This window comes from Thunnus maccoyii, chromosome 5, assembly GCF_910596095.1.
Source record: "Thunnus maccoyii chromosome 5, fThuMac1.1, whole genome shotgun sequence".
NCBI lineage: Eukaryota > Metazoa > Chordata > Actinopteri > Scombriformes > Scombridae > Thunnus > Thunnus maccoyii.
In genome coordinates, this window is record NC_056537.1 from 21,630,613 (window position 1) to 21,646,360 (window position 15,748).

The 15,748-nt window shown below is 40.1% G+C and overlaps 1 long non-coding RNA gene across 1 annotated transcript; it reads left to right on the forward strand.

Moving 5' to 3' along the window:
* The first annotated feature begins 2,206 nt into the window (after window positions 1–2,206).
* LOC121897975 lies at window positions 2,207–12,676 on the forward strand. The gene is made up of 4 exons (XR_006096315.1): window positions 2,207–2,298; window positions 3,747–3,942; window positions 5,734–6,056; window positions 12,211–12,676. It is a non-coding gene; the product is annotated as an uncharacterized LOC121897975 (long non-coding RNA).
* Window positions 12,677–15,748: the final 3,072 nt, after the last annotated feature.

A 15,748-nucleotide genomic window follows, 5' to 3' on the forward strand; every position in this document is an offset into this window, starting at 1 on the left:
CCACTGAGTGAGTATTCTTGTTGTTGGCTGAACACCACATATCCGTAGATTCATTTTTTTATTAAATAAATAAATGCCTTGCTTTCAGTAAAAAATCTTTGAGGCAAACCTATCTATTGAAAAGGCTCTATGTATGTACATACTAGACTTATGATAGAAATACAGGGATAAATCTGATGTAAAGACCCCCAAATTTGGCATTTAATAATAAGAAATGGGAGTTACTGAAAGTTCAAAATGCACGTAGCGATCAAATGAGGCATATTCTGTCAGATGTTTGATTGAAATTTGTCCATTACACCGATAGAAGTTTCAATGGGAAGTGCTGACCACACCAAAGACACAATGTTAAGCATTATGTACAACTGAACATAGTAAGAATCATTCGAATTTGACAAAAATGTAAGCAGTAGCCCCACAGTATGTGTTGTGGCGGATTTACATTGTTTGATGGACCACATGGAGAATAAATAAGCAAAAGAACAGAAACCAAACTTGTCTTGAAAACTAGAAATAATTATTAAGTCCAAATTACTCTTAAAGCCTTTAACACCTGTTAATTTAAAACATTTTGCTTTTCCAAATCATTTTGTATGGAATTTCATGAAAATTTGAATTTTAGAAATGTGTATTTGTGCACCACAGGTTAAACCAATCAGCCCCCCCAAATATATTTTACATTGCTCTGTACACTGACCAGGTTGAGCCAGTATAATTTTAATAGGCTACCTCCAGAAACATTTCAGCTTAGTGCATACACAGGTCAAACCATTCATTTAAAGAATAATTGTTCATTAAGATAGTATGGAGCAAACTGGAATGAAGTGGGAGTTTGGGTTTTTTTTTTCTCCAAAAAGCATTCAACTTTATAAGATTAAATCACCAAGCACTGAGAGCCCTGTTCGCCCAGTTGAAATTAAATATTCAGGCAGGATGTGAAGCTCAGCTTGTAAATCATGGTTTTATATTCGTTATGTCTTAGATTTTGACATTATTTGCTGTAAATGTGGCATGACATCTTGGGAAATGTATTTTTATTGCTCCCAGTGCAGGTTATTACCAAAGGCGCTCAGAGAATATTTATTCTGACCGTACAGATTTGGAGGGAACTGTTACTACTCTTGGCCGTGGCCCCTGATGCTCTTGGCCAACACTTGCCACAAATGCCTCCGACCTCGAAGATCCTTTATTAGTCAAGAACGCTCACACTTTCCTCAACCCTGTGAAAGCCTGTGAATAATAATTATGTCTAAAATATGAGGATGTTTTGTAAAAGATATGGATATATAGATGTCTAACAATACATTTACGCATGATAGGCTCCCCAGAGTCACTTTGTGCTGGTTTGTTTTTCTCTGGAGCCCAGTCGTGTGCAGTGCTTTGGTGTTGCAAATGTTGGATTTTACACATTTTTGCTGGCTGTACCCAAAGTTTGCACTCTTTGAGATTTAACACCATAAACATTACAGCAGAACTACATCATACCTTTACTAATGTAGATTTCTATAGACTTAATGGCATCTGAAGGATCAACGGTGTCAAGTGGAGCTGAATTCTCTTCTGACATAGAAATATGAGATCACAACTGTAGCCTTACGCATCCGGTCTATATCCATCCAAATATTCCATCTGCTCAGGAGCATGTTATATAGTCAAAAGCTCCAAAACAGCTACTAAATGGACCTTGAGGTGACTTGGTTCTGTCAACTGCTGATTCCAAAGTGAGTTCATCTCAATTTGTAAACCAACATAGATGATGATAGATGTTCTCGAAGAGCTCAGAAAAAAATGGAAATTTGATTATCTACGATTTTCATGAAACTGGGCAAACTCCATCTGCTGATGCGGTATGGTCAAAAGCTCCAGAACAGCTACTAAATGGACCTGTTGCTGTGCATTGTTCGGTCATGTCCATATATTATTATCATACATTACTAATAATAGCATGGTGATAGTAGTATAGTAGTAGTAAGAGGTGAAGATACCCGTGAGGAGTGAGACCTCTTACTGGATGCTCTTTGATACCGCCGGACTCTGTGATTGGTCAATACGCCGAGCTGGTCCTGCTATGACGTCAGTGCGGGAGCGAGTTGTCAGACAGTAGAGGAAGCGCGCAGGCTGGAGGAGAGGCAGAGGCTGGAGGACCGAGGATGAAACTGGACTCATCTGAGAGCAGCAGCGCTGACACTCTACATGGGCCCGATATACACGCAGAAAAAAAAAATCAATCTGGAAAATTCACTGCGACCTAAAGTTGAGGACATTATGTCTCCAGAGTCGGCTTTACCTCTAACACAGGTAAGAAGCGCGTTTGAAAATATGCGGGATATGCACGTATACATCATTACATTTCACCAGCTTTGCTCTCATGCCATGTCCATGTGTCTTCATGCAGAGAATTTAGGGACACAGATGATGCATGATCAGTTTTTTTTTTGTGAAAAGCGTATCCCCCCTTGCTCTAGAATAATAGGCCTATAGCACGCTCCTCTGCCTATTATTTTGATCAGTAACAAACTGCTTTCTATCATGGCTTATGCGGATAATCCTTGTGATGTGAATTTGTCTAGTTTTAGAAGAAGTAGGCCAACCACAACTCTCATTAAAAGTAGGGATCCGTGGTCACCAGGAGCACCGAAGAAGCCAAGAGTAGAATTAAAGCATCTCAAAGTTGATTTTCAAGAGTCATCTTTTAACCTGCTGCACCAAAGAGCCATTTCTTTACCCATCAGTTTATGGTCATGCTTTCAGGCCGCCCTAATTTGGTCACACTGACGTTTCATGGCCATTCAGTGTACCAGGGAGACAAAACAGTCTGTTTATACCGATTTAAGCTTTAAATTATAAAGCACATGTCCTTTTATGTTTTCCAATGAGTCAGTTTTTGACCACTGTAAAACACACAACCAGCAGTTCATTATTGTATCAGTTCAGATCATCATTATGAGTTTTAAGAGGTCATTAATTGTATAAAATTGCATGCAGGAAGCCATAATGTCACCCTAATTTTTTTTTAAAAATAGCTCATGTATCACAATAGAATAGGTTTGCAGAGCTCAGACGAATCCTAAAATAATCTACAACTGTATTATATAAAGTTGCAAATAGCCTCCAGTGCAGGTGGATATTTTTGAATTAAACGTGATATTTTATTTGAGTTTAAACTGCATCTTATAATAATGAATGAAACATTTGGCTCTTTCGGCTTTATATTATTAATTATTATTAATATTTCTTATTCTCCTGTAGAAAGATCACAGTCAGGTGTTATTGATAATGTGAGGCTGCAGGCCCACACACATACAGGCGCGTAAAGAGAAATATTTATTTCCTTACGCAGAGAGCAATCATATCATCTTTTTAAGGTTGCTACTCAAATGTAATCACTAAACTAATGTCCATATGGGATTTTTAAAAATTAATATGAAGCTTTACAGAGAGGGTCACTATAAACTCAATATTGAACAGGCCTTCAACCACGTTACAGCTATGAATCACGACAGGATTATTGTAGTGAGGGTTTGACGGCTTTTTTTTTCTTTAGCTGCATGAAACAACAACAAAAAAAAGAAATTGTCTCATCTTAAAACATGTCATCTTCTCGTGTGTATTTAAGTTGATGTTATTCTCAATGGTCTCGATTTGTTTAGCTGTAATTATTTAAAAAAAAAAAAAAAAACGCTGTAAAATGAGCTGGGAATGTGTTTAGAAATATTACACTAATAATGCATCTTCGCCTCTTTTAGATCACGGTATAGCAGCATGTGTGACAGTGAGAGAGGAGGTCTGTTTTTGTCTTTGGTTATCTAGCTGTATGAGTGTTAAATGCCTGTCATAAAGCTAGATAACCGAAAGTAGAAATGACTTCCGTAACGATCATTCCTGAGAGAAAAAGAGACCTGACGCTTTCTGATCGGATTTTGACTTCCAGTTCAAAAAAAGGTAAGAAAATAGGTTTGCACGGTCGTTTGCAGTGTTGTCAAAGTTTGTTAAAAAATGAGCATACAATTAATCCAAAAGTGCTAGTTCAAAATGTTTTTTTTCTCCTATAATAAGTACAAAAATTCAGCATCTTTTCAATAAGTTGCAGAGCCCTTTATTTGCAGAAAAAGTGTGTTTATGTGTTGTTTACAGCATATATCAGCCTACATGTGATAGGTGGGGCTTTTTATGGAAAATAGAAATGATTTTCTGGCAATATATGTTATTGTTTGTTTACCTCATGTATGAAAAACAGAGTTCACCCAGCTATACAGGCCCAAGAATCTTTGGTTGTCTCCTCAGTTTATTGTGAGGATTCATGTCGTTGATTCAGTATATTAACAGTATGAATAGACTGTTTTTTAAGGTGGTCCATTCAGGTCCTCTGCAACATGGTGCTGAATGTTGAACAGGTCTCTCAGTGGGTAGAGGGGGTCAGTACAGACTAAATCAATGACTTCCAAACTTTCTCCATTTTAACATCCTCAGATGGACAGGCCTGTGACCTCAGATCTACGAATGTCATCTGAGAGGAATTTTGTAATAGTGTGAAAAAAATCTATTAATGTAGGCAGGGTGGTGATACTGGGGACAATCACACTTGATAGTATTTAATCTGATCCCTCCTGGTCACCTGCAGTAAGTGAAATCAAGATGCAAGAAGCTTAAGTGTTCCTCATTTTTCTGAGGTCCTAAAGAATCAAGATCAAGGATCCCTGGAGGTACATTTGGGTCACACTGCATAGCTCACCAACGTGGATCTTCATGATTTATCATTTGCATTTTACAGCATAATGTTTAATTAATTTAGTTTCTTTTGGGAGAGTATTTTCCTTTTGTTTTAAAAAAAAATAGAACCATTGTGAGACTTTGTTTATAGAGGAAATAAAGGGGAAGCTAATGCTTTGTCCAGGCACTAATGTCTCCAGGACTGCTAATAATGCAGTTGAGTGGTGTAGCACCCTACATACGCAGGGTTAAAAAAAACACTTGGCGCCTGTACTTAAAGCTGTAGCGAATCTTCCAGCCTTTGGGATACATTGTATCTTGCCTCAATGAGAAGGGCAGGGCCATCCTGTAGACAGGAGCTGAACTTTTCAACTTGGTACTTCAGTGCTGTGCAATGCATACGCTCAGCCCGGAGAATGCCACTAAAGCCTAAAGAGCACCAAAGTGAGATGAGTTTTCATTCACTCTGTTAACTACCTATTACAGTAGAGCTTTGCTGTCAAACCAGGCTAATTGCTTCGTTTCACAGCGAGATATTGGATATGTGAAAAGGCCGTAGTCCTCGTCTTTTCCTGAGCTTTTCCTGTTATAGGTAGCGTGTGAACATGGCGTGCTTCCTTAATGAATGGGAACAAAAACACTAGAGGCTTTATTTATGGGATGGTCCGAGGCATCTTTGTGTCATCTTTTGTACATTTATATCGTGAGTGATTCTTTTTGTGCTTTTTCTTTGCTTTTATCGTAGCACAATTACGCACTCATCCACATAAAAATCACAAGAGGACTGCTCTTTGAATGAGCAAAGCTGGCCAGAGATTTGAAAGTTTTGATAAGTCACTGATTTATAACCACAACCACAACACAACTCGTGTATGTGCATGTTTGCTGCTGGTTTAAAGGACCAACTGTTTAAGAGCCCAGAATCCAAACACTCCTTGAGTATCTTTGTTTAGCTGTAATGATAGCTAAAAATTCTCATCTTTTATTCCCCTGTTGTGTCTCTTCCATCTGCTCTCGTTACAGGTTTTCAATTAACAACATCGAATGATCTTGAGAATCCTGAAAAGAGGGTAAATCATCATTAAAAGAAAACGAGCAGAGAGGGAGGAGGGGGGAGGGGGGTGTACGGTCGATCCGGAATTGCCACCTCCTCCTCCTCCTCTCTGCACCCTCACTCTTTTTACTCAAGAGCCTCTAATGCCATCTGTACTGCCAACGGGAGACACTTTGCCCGTGCCAGGAGGCGGACAAAGACCCTTCCGGATCCCTGGAGTCTGGGTGCGCTCAGAGGAGCCATCTTGGGAGACGTTGCCGCGACATCTAAAATGGCTGGGCTGGCATACGAGGTGGGTTGCATCATGGTTTTCTGTTGGGTACCAGTGGTAATGGTGGGCAGGAGGTGGGGGAGTGTGTGTGTGTGTGTGTGTGTGTGTGTGTGGTGGGGGAAGGGGGCAGGAGGAAGGACGAGGGAAAGAGGAGTTTCCCATTTCCTCCCCAGTCACACATGGCCTCTCCCTTTTCTCTTCTATCTTCTGCTCCTGCTAATTAGCAGTTAAGGGGTGATGTGAGGGGGGTGGTGGGTGAGGAAGGGTGGTGGTGGTGGTGGTGGTGGGGGCTGGGTAGCAAACAAAATTAATGAGCTGGCACTGGTTGAAGGAAACCTGCCATCCTCTCTTGTCATGGTGCTTCTTTACTCCCTGATGCACACCAGGCAGTGGTGTACGCCGTGTTTCCACCTGACAAATCTCACAGACGAATTCATGCAAAACCGATTCTGTTATGAAACTCACATTATGATATCTAGTACAGTAAGTATCTTAATGTGCTGAACCCCTCAGGTGATTTTTGTTGGGGGATGATGCAGGATGCTGGGATAATTTCCCATTTGGGGAATCACATTATTGTTTTTAACAGAAAAACCATTAAAATCGTAGATTTAATTTGCTATATGAACAAAAGATGTTATAAAGTAAGCATGTACGCACTTCTGTATTTGTGTCTATTTGTGCATCAGAGACGCCATAATGGATTTATTTCCAATTTTTAAAACTACTTAATTGCACACAGATAACCTAAATAGATTTCATGACAGACTGAATCTCTTTTTAAGCATTTAGTATCATCAGTTTGATTGAAACCTTTATTTACAAGCTCTCCTTTGCAGGAAGTGATATATAAATAATTTCTTAAAAATGTAATATTGGTTACAGCTCTCCGCAGTGTACTTTGCAACTACAGTGCTGCACACATGATTAGAAACTTCATTTGACACATGCAGACTAGAAATGTGAGATGTCACTAATGTAAAAATGTCACATTCTTCCAAAATACACGAGCAAACAGACATCGCCAAATATTAAAGCTCCAAATCTTTACCAATTCCATCCCTGCAACCTTACACTCTCTCTCTCTCACACACACACACACACACACACACATCATGAGAACAGTCCTTATCATGGCATAGAGCTGCTCCGGTGTCTCTGGCAGCAACCTGGAGCAGAAAAGAGACACGTGAGCATGTGTGTCCAGGGCCAACATGTGCAGCTGCAGCGCTTATGTGTTAATGAACAGCGCCGTGCGTTTTCACATTATCATTCAGCCCCGCTCTCTCTCACTCTCTCCCCCCTCAAAAGCTGTTTAGTCCCCCCCTCCCCACCTCCTCCTCCCCCCGCCACCCCGAAAAAGCCTGCTTTCCCACCATTGTGGGAGCTGGTGCTGTGGCGGGCCTGGGCTGGGGGGCAGGGTGGGAAAGACCCTCCAGACTAGACATGAGCAGATGCCTGAGACATTAGACTGTCGTGCAGATCACCGGGGTCGGGTGAGCTGCTGAGTTTTAATGTGTGTGCAAGTGTATGTGTGTTTGATATGTGTGTGATGGGGGGGGGGTTGTAGTCCAGGCCCTGGAGTGCCACCTGACTGTTCATTAGTCTATTCAGCCTCCTCTGCATGTCTGAAAGGCATGGAGATGCTGTTTTTTTCTGCTAAATGAGAAGGATTTCACTGGCATCAGAGATGCATTCAGACATGATATGCATATAGAAGCATACGCTCAGGCCTACACCCTGTCCCACTGTAGAGCAAAGTCTGCCACTGGATTTTATCAGAGGTGTAATGCAATAATATTCCAACACTGCACAGATGCATTTTCACATTTTTTACACCAAGAATCAGATTTTAATTAGGATTTTAACCCCTGCATTGTGCCCATCATCAGCATTAGCTTTGCTCAGTTTACCAGCTGGATGCAGTTTGTCCTTCATGCAAACAGAAACTACACATTTATATCGCTTTCTGCTTGTAAAAAGACAAACATCGTGGAAAATCTCACAACAGAGTTGGTGTATCACAGCGAATGACTCAGCTAAGGCGATGGGTGTGCCTAACAAGCTGAATGATGTAACCTGCGTATAATGATTATTTATGAGCCTCATACTGTACGTGTGCCTCCACCAGATATGTAAGGCATGTGCAGCCCACATGTCAAAAGATTATTCCCTCTCTTTATTCATATAAAAGACTCGGAGCTGTCTTCATAATTGCATTTGTGCTGCTCATCTGTGATATACAGAGCATCGCTTCAGGCAGATTTGACAGAAGAGAGAAGGCAAGGTGAAGGCGAGAAATTAATCTTGAAGATACTGTAGCTCGCTCCACGCTACGTGTCTGTTGCAGATCTCCATGGTATACGTTAGAGAAAGCAGAGGAGCAAAAAGGGGAAATGAGGAAATTGTGGCTTTCGTCATGTAAAACTACCCAGAAATAAAAAATTTGCATATCAATAAGGGGTTAAAACTAGTGGAGACAAATGTATGTGAAGGAGGTAACAGAGGCAGGTGTGTAGCACATGGGCAGCCATGTTTGAGTTGGAGCCACCTCTGCATTTGCTGATGAAGTTAGCCTGTGTTAGCTTGTGCAGTGCCATGCTAAAGCAAATTGCAGGCGCAAGGAGCTGGGCATGGAGGATTCGTGTGTGTGTGTGTGTGTGTGTGTGTGTGTGTGTGTGTGTTTCAAAAGAGTAAGGGGGGAGGTCGGTATGCAACTGTATGTGATAGCTGCGGCAGTCGACAGAGACAGCGTGGTCAAAGAGAGGCGGTGACTGAGACAAATTTATCAGGAAAATGTATTCATGCTTACTACGCCTGCTAGAAGAGCAATCACCTTTTTTTTTTAGCATTTGGAGGACCTAAAACTGAATGTCCCACACACACACACACACACGCACAAATACACAGAATATTTCTTCGTCTAATGATTTCTGAGATGGCACTAATTGCAATATGGCGAGGGAGAAAATAACATGATCACAAATGAGCAAGAGGGGTCGAACGCAGAATTAAAATACGCCGTTGACGTGAGCTCGGCTTGATTTTTGATATTGTGTGCTGTCTTACAAACACTTTAGTGACATTAAACTGCTTAAGAGTCTGTTTTTAATCTTCTCTGGAACAAAGAGAGTTTCCAATCAAGATTTTCTAAAACCAGACAGGCTGGACTGTGAGGTCAGTGGCTTTGACGATGTGTCAGGAGGATTTATAGGATCTGATCTTCCTCACTCACTGTACATACAGTGACTTAAATATTCATTCTTCAATTCCCTCTACTTGTACCTAACTTTAAATTTGACAGAAAAAAATATATTTCCCCCAAAGAAAATGGCAGAACATAGATGATTACCTTTCCATTCTTTCTTCCTTCTTTCCTCTGTTATTCATTATTAACTATGTATTGCTTTGGCTATGTGGGACTTGCAAGGAAATTATAATATGTGACATGATGAAGTGACAGTAGCCCGCACTCAGTTCCCATTCTGTGTGGGTGAAACAGCGTAGCCATAGTAGCGATAAAATGTTAATACCATATAGCTCCTGGGTTACCTCTTTGGATTCTCCTCACTGGTGTGGACACTATTAATGTTTTAACGGCTCTACTGTGATATATATAAAGCCCAGCTCATGGGCCGCCCATAGTCTTGGATGAGGTCCAATGTGGGTCAAGCAAGGCTCATCGGGGCTCTTTTAATGCAACTTTGGCCGAGACTAATCTAGCACAAAGCCCGACGTTAAGTATCTTAGAGGAAGATGGAGAGAAGTTTCTACATCCCGGGCTTTTCAGATTACGTGGCGTCCCTGAGTAGGGGTCCTGTATGCTCCAATGAAAGTAGAGGAGAATTAGGTGACTGAGCCTTTAATACAGCGGTATTCTTTGTAATCATATCAGGAAGGGAGATGAGGTTCTAGGGTGAGGAGAATTAGGGGGAATCCTTGATGTGACCTCTTTTTTTTTTTTTTGTGCGCATTGTATTTTTATTCTTCTGGTACAGTACATGATATGAGGATGAGGAGAAAAAAGGGAGTAAAAGAGGAAACATTCAAGAAAAATCCCTGTGTCACTATCTCTGCATGACTCCATCACTCTGTCAGGAATGAAGTCAAGTTCAAGTTCATGGGTGCAGCCGCTCTGTCTGCGGCCAGTTAGCGGAGTTAAGAGCGTCTGCGGCCACCCTGGAGTACAAGGTGGCAGTGGTGGATGGATGGGTGGGTGGTACATAGCCTTTGACCTCTGTTAGGGTTGCTATGGGAAAGAGGCCGGCAGGCTCAGTAATGTACGACTGAAAAGGCCGAACTGTCAGAGCTGTCCAGCAGACGTCAACCCCCCACCACACATACACACACACACTAAACTCTCAACCATTCACACATACTCACAGATGGCACGGGCCAGCTTGGGAATGTTCGCCGTGAGGGAGCGTTTTATGTTTGTTCATCAGACACAGTTATAATTCATCCAACCTTCACATATTACCAGTCTACACCTCTTCCTCAGTGCACCCCCACAATTCTGTTGGACCACGTCTGTCTCATTTTTTCAAGCCCATCCTACACATGTTGTGAGCTTGTAAGACACTAAATATACCATCGCAGGGGTGACAATATCTTTGTCACTGCTCTCAAGCTAAATCTGCTACGAAAAAAACAAAAAACGCTCCCTTCTGAAAACACGACTCTCTACTCTTTCATAATCATTCAGCAGAGATTTAGGACACTGTACTACAAAGTGTGTCCCTTATATCATCATATAGCAGTTTATATTGTATGTCTAATTGTAGTGCACCTGAATGTAACTGTGCATATAGAGATCTTTGACTTATGCTTAAATTCTGCTCCACATAAGCTTCTTTGCTGTTTTATAAAAACAATATAAGTGAAAATTAAGTTTGTACCAACCATCAACAGGCCATGTTTTAGCACAAATTACACTTAATTGTAATTCATCATGGTATGCCGTCCTCTTTAACCCACACCTCCACCCTTATCTGTTGTCAAACTGTCTGGATAAACTACATATCTAGACATATAAATAAAATAATTTATTCCACCAGCAAATGGTATAGATATATATATATATATTTTTTTTTTTTTTGCGTATTTCTGCTCATTTTGAAATTGTCACTGCTCGATGTTTGAGTGACTGCGTGTCAGAGCGGGCATGCAAATCCACTGATTGTAATACGTGCATGTTTCCATGCCCCCTCTGTAAAATGTGTGCAAGTGTGGCCTCATTTAAGGCTGCATTCATTCAGGGGAGGGGTCTCCCGAATAAAAGAGTGTGTATTTGCATACGCTGCATGCCGTCTGCAGAGAGGGAGCAGTCAAAAAAAGATATCAGAGGTGGACAAAGAGAACGAGGACAAATCCTTCATTGTGGGGTTGGTGGGAGAAAGGGCTTGTCTGAATTGGGGAGTGGGTGAAAATTGACAGAGAAAGAGTTTGGGCTGGTTCCCTGTGGGGATAAAAGCCTTAAGATCCCTCCATGCATACAGCCTGAAAATGGGAGAGAAGAACAACATGCAGAGCGCAGGGGCCTATTTTTACAGGGCATGAAAAGGAAGTTTGTTTTTCTGAAACAGTGCCTACAATTTTAATGTATAAAACTGAAAATCACGCGCAACAACAAATTCAGTATTGTCAAAACAGACTCATCAGCATTTGGAATAATCAAAGAGCTTAGGTTTGCACAATCCTTACTGCCTTTTAGATCTGTTCTTAAAACATGTCTCCACAGACCTGCTTTTATAGACGGGGTTTATTTACTCTCTTTATGTGTTGTTTACCCTGTAGCCCTTTGTTTTAATCTCTTTTATTGCAAATGTTGGCTGTTTTTATTGACTGATCAGCACTTTGCGAGCTCTGAAAAATGCTTTACAAGGAAAGCTTTTAATTATTTTTATGAACATTTTACGAAACTCTTGACAAGACTAATTTACTTTTATGCTTTATTGTTGATATCATCTTAATATAGAGAAATTCCATCTATTCAGTACGCACTGCAGTGAAAATATCTTCACAATAAATATGAATCAAATAGATACCAGATTCTTTCTTGATCTCTTTCTGCCCCCAAATTGTGAAATATTATGACTGTCCACGCAGAGTGGAAGAGTTTATGTGGCCAAGCTTGATTCTCATGCTAATGATTCCCTCCATCATTTGTCCTCAGGACGGGACGGGATCTGCAAGCCTCTCTGCACTCAACAGGAACCTGCTCTGGCTCAGACCAAACTCACCGAAAGCTCGTCAGACTGTTGAGACTCACAAAATCAGAACACTGCAATAAGAGTTTAATGTTAGTAAGTCCTGCAGAAACAAAATATGTATTCTGTTAGTCTGATGTGTGTTAATCACAATATGTTTGTTGCAAAGTTTATTTTAAGTTTCTGTATTAATGATGAATGAATGTGTGTGATTAGAAATGTTTACCTGTTATTATTATTTTTTAAATGAAATAAAAAAAAGACTTGTTTCTCCTACGTATCACTCAATACTGTGTGTTTTCATTGCAAATGCATGATCTCATTGTTTTATTAATGTATTCATTAATTATTTTTTCCATGGAATATCTAATGTGAATTAATGGGATATAAATGCATTGCTGATAAAGTTGATTTTTAAAAGGTTTACTGTTGTAAATGACACTGACTTTCTATTAAAAATAATAAAAAATTGAAAATATCATCTCTGTGTTGGTTTTGTTAGCAGTAGGTTTTCATTTTGATGATTAAGGGAAACTGATGATCACGCTGCTCGAGGCTTAAGTTTTTATATCGAAATATTTATCATACAACCTTAAAAGCGTTTTTTAAAATATTTAATCTTCAAACATTGAAATGGTTTTAAAATACACAACGTGTTTAGAAGTCAGAGCCTGCAGGACCTCGTCTTATTTCTTTTAGATTCACATGGAAATGTGTGTGAGAAAGTGACCCCGCATTAAGTTTTAATTAGGAGGAGCAGACAGAGGAACGTGTGTTGAATCAGTGGGAGGAAAAAAAAAAAAGTTCTCAGTGGACGAAATGACCCTGCCCGCTATTAAAATATATAATAAGGTTTTGTTCATTGCCCTCATATTTTATTTATCAGGGAAATGTAAACGGGTAGATTTTTTTTTTCTCAGCATTTTACAATTAAATTGTACAGACTTTGTTGCAGTGCTTTGCGAAAAAGGAAAGGCCTAAACTAATAAAACAATGACCCTGCCATGATCGAAAAGATGTGTATATTTCGATGTGTTGTTGACTTGAAATCCAAAATTTGTCAAAGCACATGAGAGCCCAGTTTTTGACGTTTAATCAGTTTGTGGGATTACAGGCCGTCCTGGGGTCAGTCAGATCTGTGTCCGGAGTCAAACAACAGATGGACACGCGCAGGGTCAACAGGGGATTATTTCCGTCTCTTTATAAGGAAACAAGCAAAAACGCTTAAAAGTGACAGAAAAAAAACAGACATGTCCATAAGTTACCACAGCGTTTCCTGCCATTTCCTCCATTTAGAAATAAATAACGATTTATTAAGTAGTGAGGGGTGTTGTGATAATAATGTTTTCCACTAAATGTGTTGTTAAATCGCTCATTTAATTAGACTAAACTATTTTAGAGGCTTATATTTTTCTAAAACAATTCTGCTGTAATGGAATCACTCATAACAAAGCTTTTAATTCAACATAATAAAAAAATTGAAATGGTAAAAAAAAACACACACAAAAAACTACATGGTCTAAATAAGCCAACATGCATTCTCAGAATTAACATTTGTTTTCATGAGAACCAATTATAAAATGTTTTATTGAAATTCACTTTTGAACATCTTTTGTATTTGAAATGACTGGAGTGTAAAGGTGTGGCCCTCTCCTCCTGATACAGAGAAATAAGTTAAAAAGGTAAAATAAGTTGAAGTGTCACAGCAGCACAAGAACAACAAGAGCAAATGCAGAGTAAATATATAAGTCACCTTTAAAAACTAGTGTACATCATGAGCATCGGCTACATACTAAATGGAGCATGAAGAAAACTAAAATAAAGGCGGGCTACTTAATAGATTTACACCTAACATGAATAATGACTGCAAAGTGACCTGAGACAAAAATAGCCACAAATGAAGTGAGTAGCAAAGAATTTGCAATAGAGAATAAATCAAATAAGTCATTTAGGTGTGAACAAAGTGTAAAAAGACTGTGTTTTTAAAATCATGTCACAGTAGAGATCTCCTTCATGGAGGCCCAGCATGTTTTCAATCCATCCAAACACTACAGCGGCTGATTTCGGTGATTAGTTCCCCTCTCTGGTTGAATGGAAACCAATTAGTGAAATCAGCCTCTGTAGAGTCTGGGTGGAACGAAAGCCCCAAATGTTCTAATCATTTCGTAAAAAATGTTACACTGGTGTGATTTTAATCATTAAAAATGTCTCAGATTTTGTTGGATTTACCCTATATGCTCTGCAAATGTTTATGTTTTTTTTTTAATGGAAACGTACATGTAAACTCCAAACCAGCTAATACCTTGTCATCCTCCTGCAGAGGTAATTGCCTGAATCAGCTACTTGGGTTAAATATCGCTTCTTGATGAGTGTCTTGTGAGGCGGGGCAGTTGGTCAGAGACCTGTTGGTGAAGTCCCTACAGGTCAGCAGGGGTCAGGGGTCATGATCTGGACAGTCCCCCAGAGGACAATAAACAAGTCATAGAGATGCCGAGGTCAGGAGCCGTCTGAGCCGGAGCCAAAGGTCAAGGGCTGCTAATTAAGTGGCTATTTCCTGCTATTCCCAAGTGACCACTGGACTCTGAGGCATGGAGAGGTCTATATATAGGAGGTTAATAAAACATGGTCACTACAACAAAAAAGTAAAAGGAACCGCAGATAATAAAAGAGGAAAACAACAGCAGGTTCACCTCATACAAGCTTTTTACAGGAGGAAATTACAAATAAAATCCACTGTCGAAAAAATCATTTATAGCTCTGATATAGAAAAAAAAATTAACGCCTTATGTGTCTTTTCGTCAACAAAATTTGATCTTTTAATGTTACTTGCACTTCAATTCAATTGTATAGCTGTTAACAAACACTACCAGAAGACTATCAGATCAATAATCTCACATCAAAACCAATTTCCACTTCAGAAGCTACAGGAGAGAGAAACAGAGAGGCAGAACCTCACAGCTCACACGTTGGAGTCCAAACATTTTGGAGGGAAAGTTGGTAGGAGCTGTTTATGCCTTTCTAGCCGCTGAATGAGTCTATGTGTATGATCCTTTAGCATAAGAATGGAGATGGGGCCTGTGAACTCCTCTGACACTGACCTTTTCTCCCAGGATGTGAATAGTATCACTCAAGGACTGCCCGGCAGCCTTTCAGTCAGACCTGAGCTTTGCCCTCGCCTAAACTCCTAATCAGGCTGATTTAATGTATCCTACAAGTTCCTTCCTCACCCAACCCTGCCGCCTCAGAAGAGTCGGTCTGCAGCCGTTTACTGGAGGCACACACTCCACACCCCTGCCTCTGGGCCCCTTTGGTTTGGGAAGTTAGAGGAGCTGGTTTGAAACAACAGGGGGCCCTTTCTCCCTCCAAAGAGTCTGCGTCTCTTTATAATCAATTGGTTCCTCCTCCAAGGAACTATTTTAGATTTCTCAGGTAGTTACAGTGTGGACTTAAAAATATAACAAATATCTAGTTTGCTATCAGCTAAAAGTGTTGTGTCTATCAAAC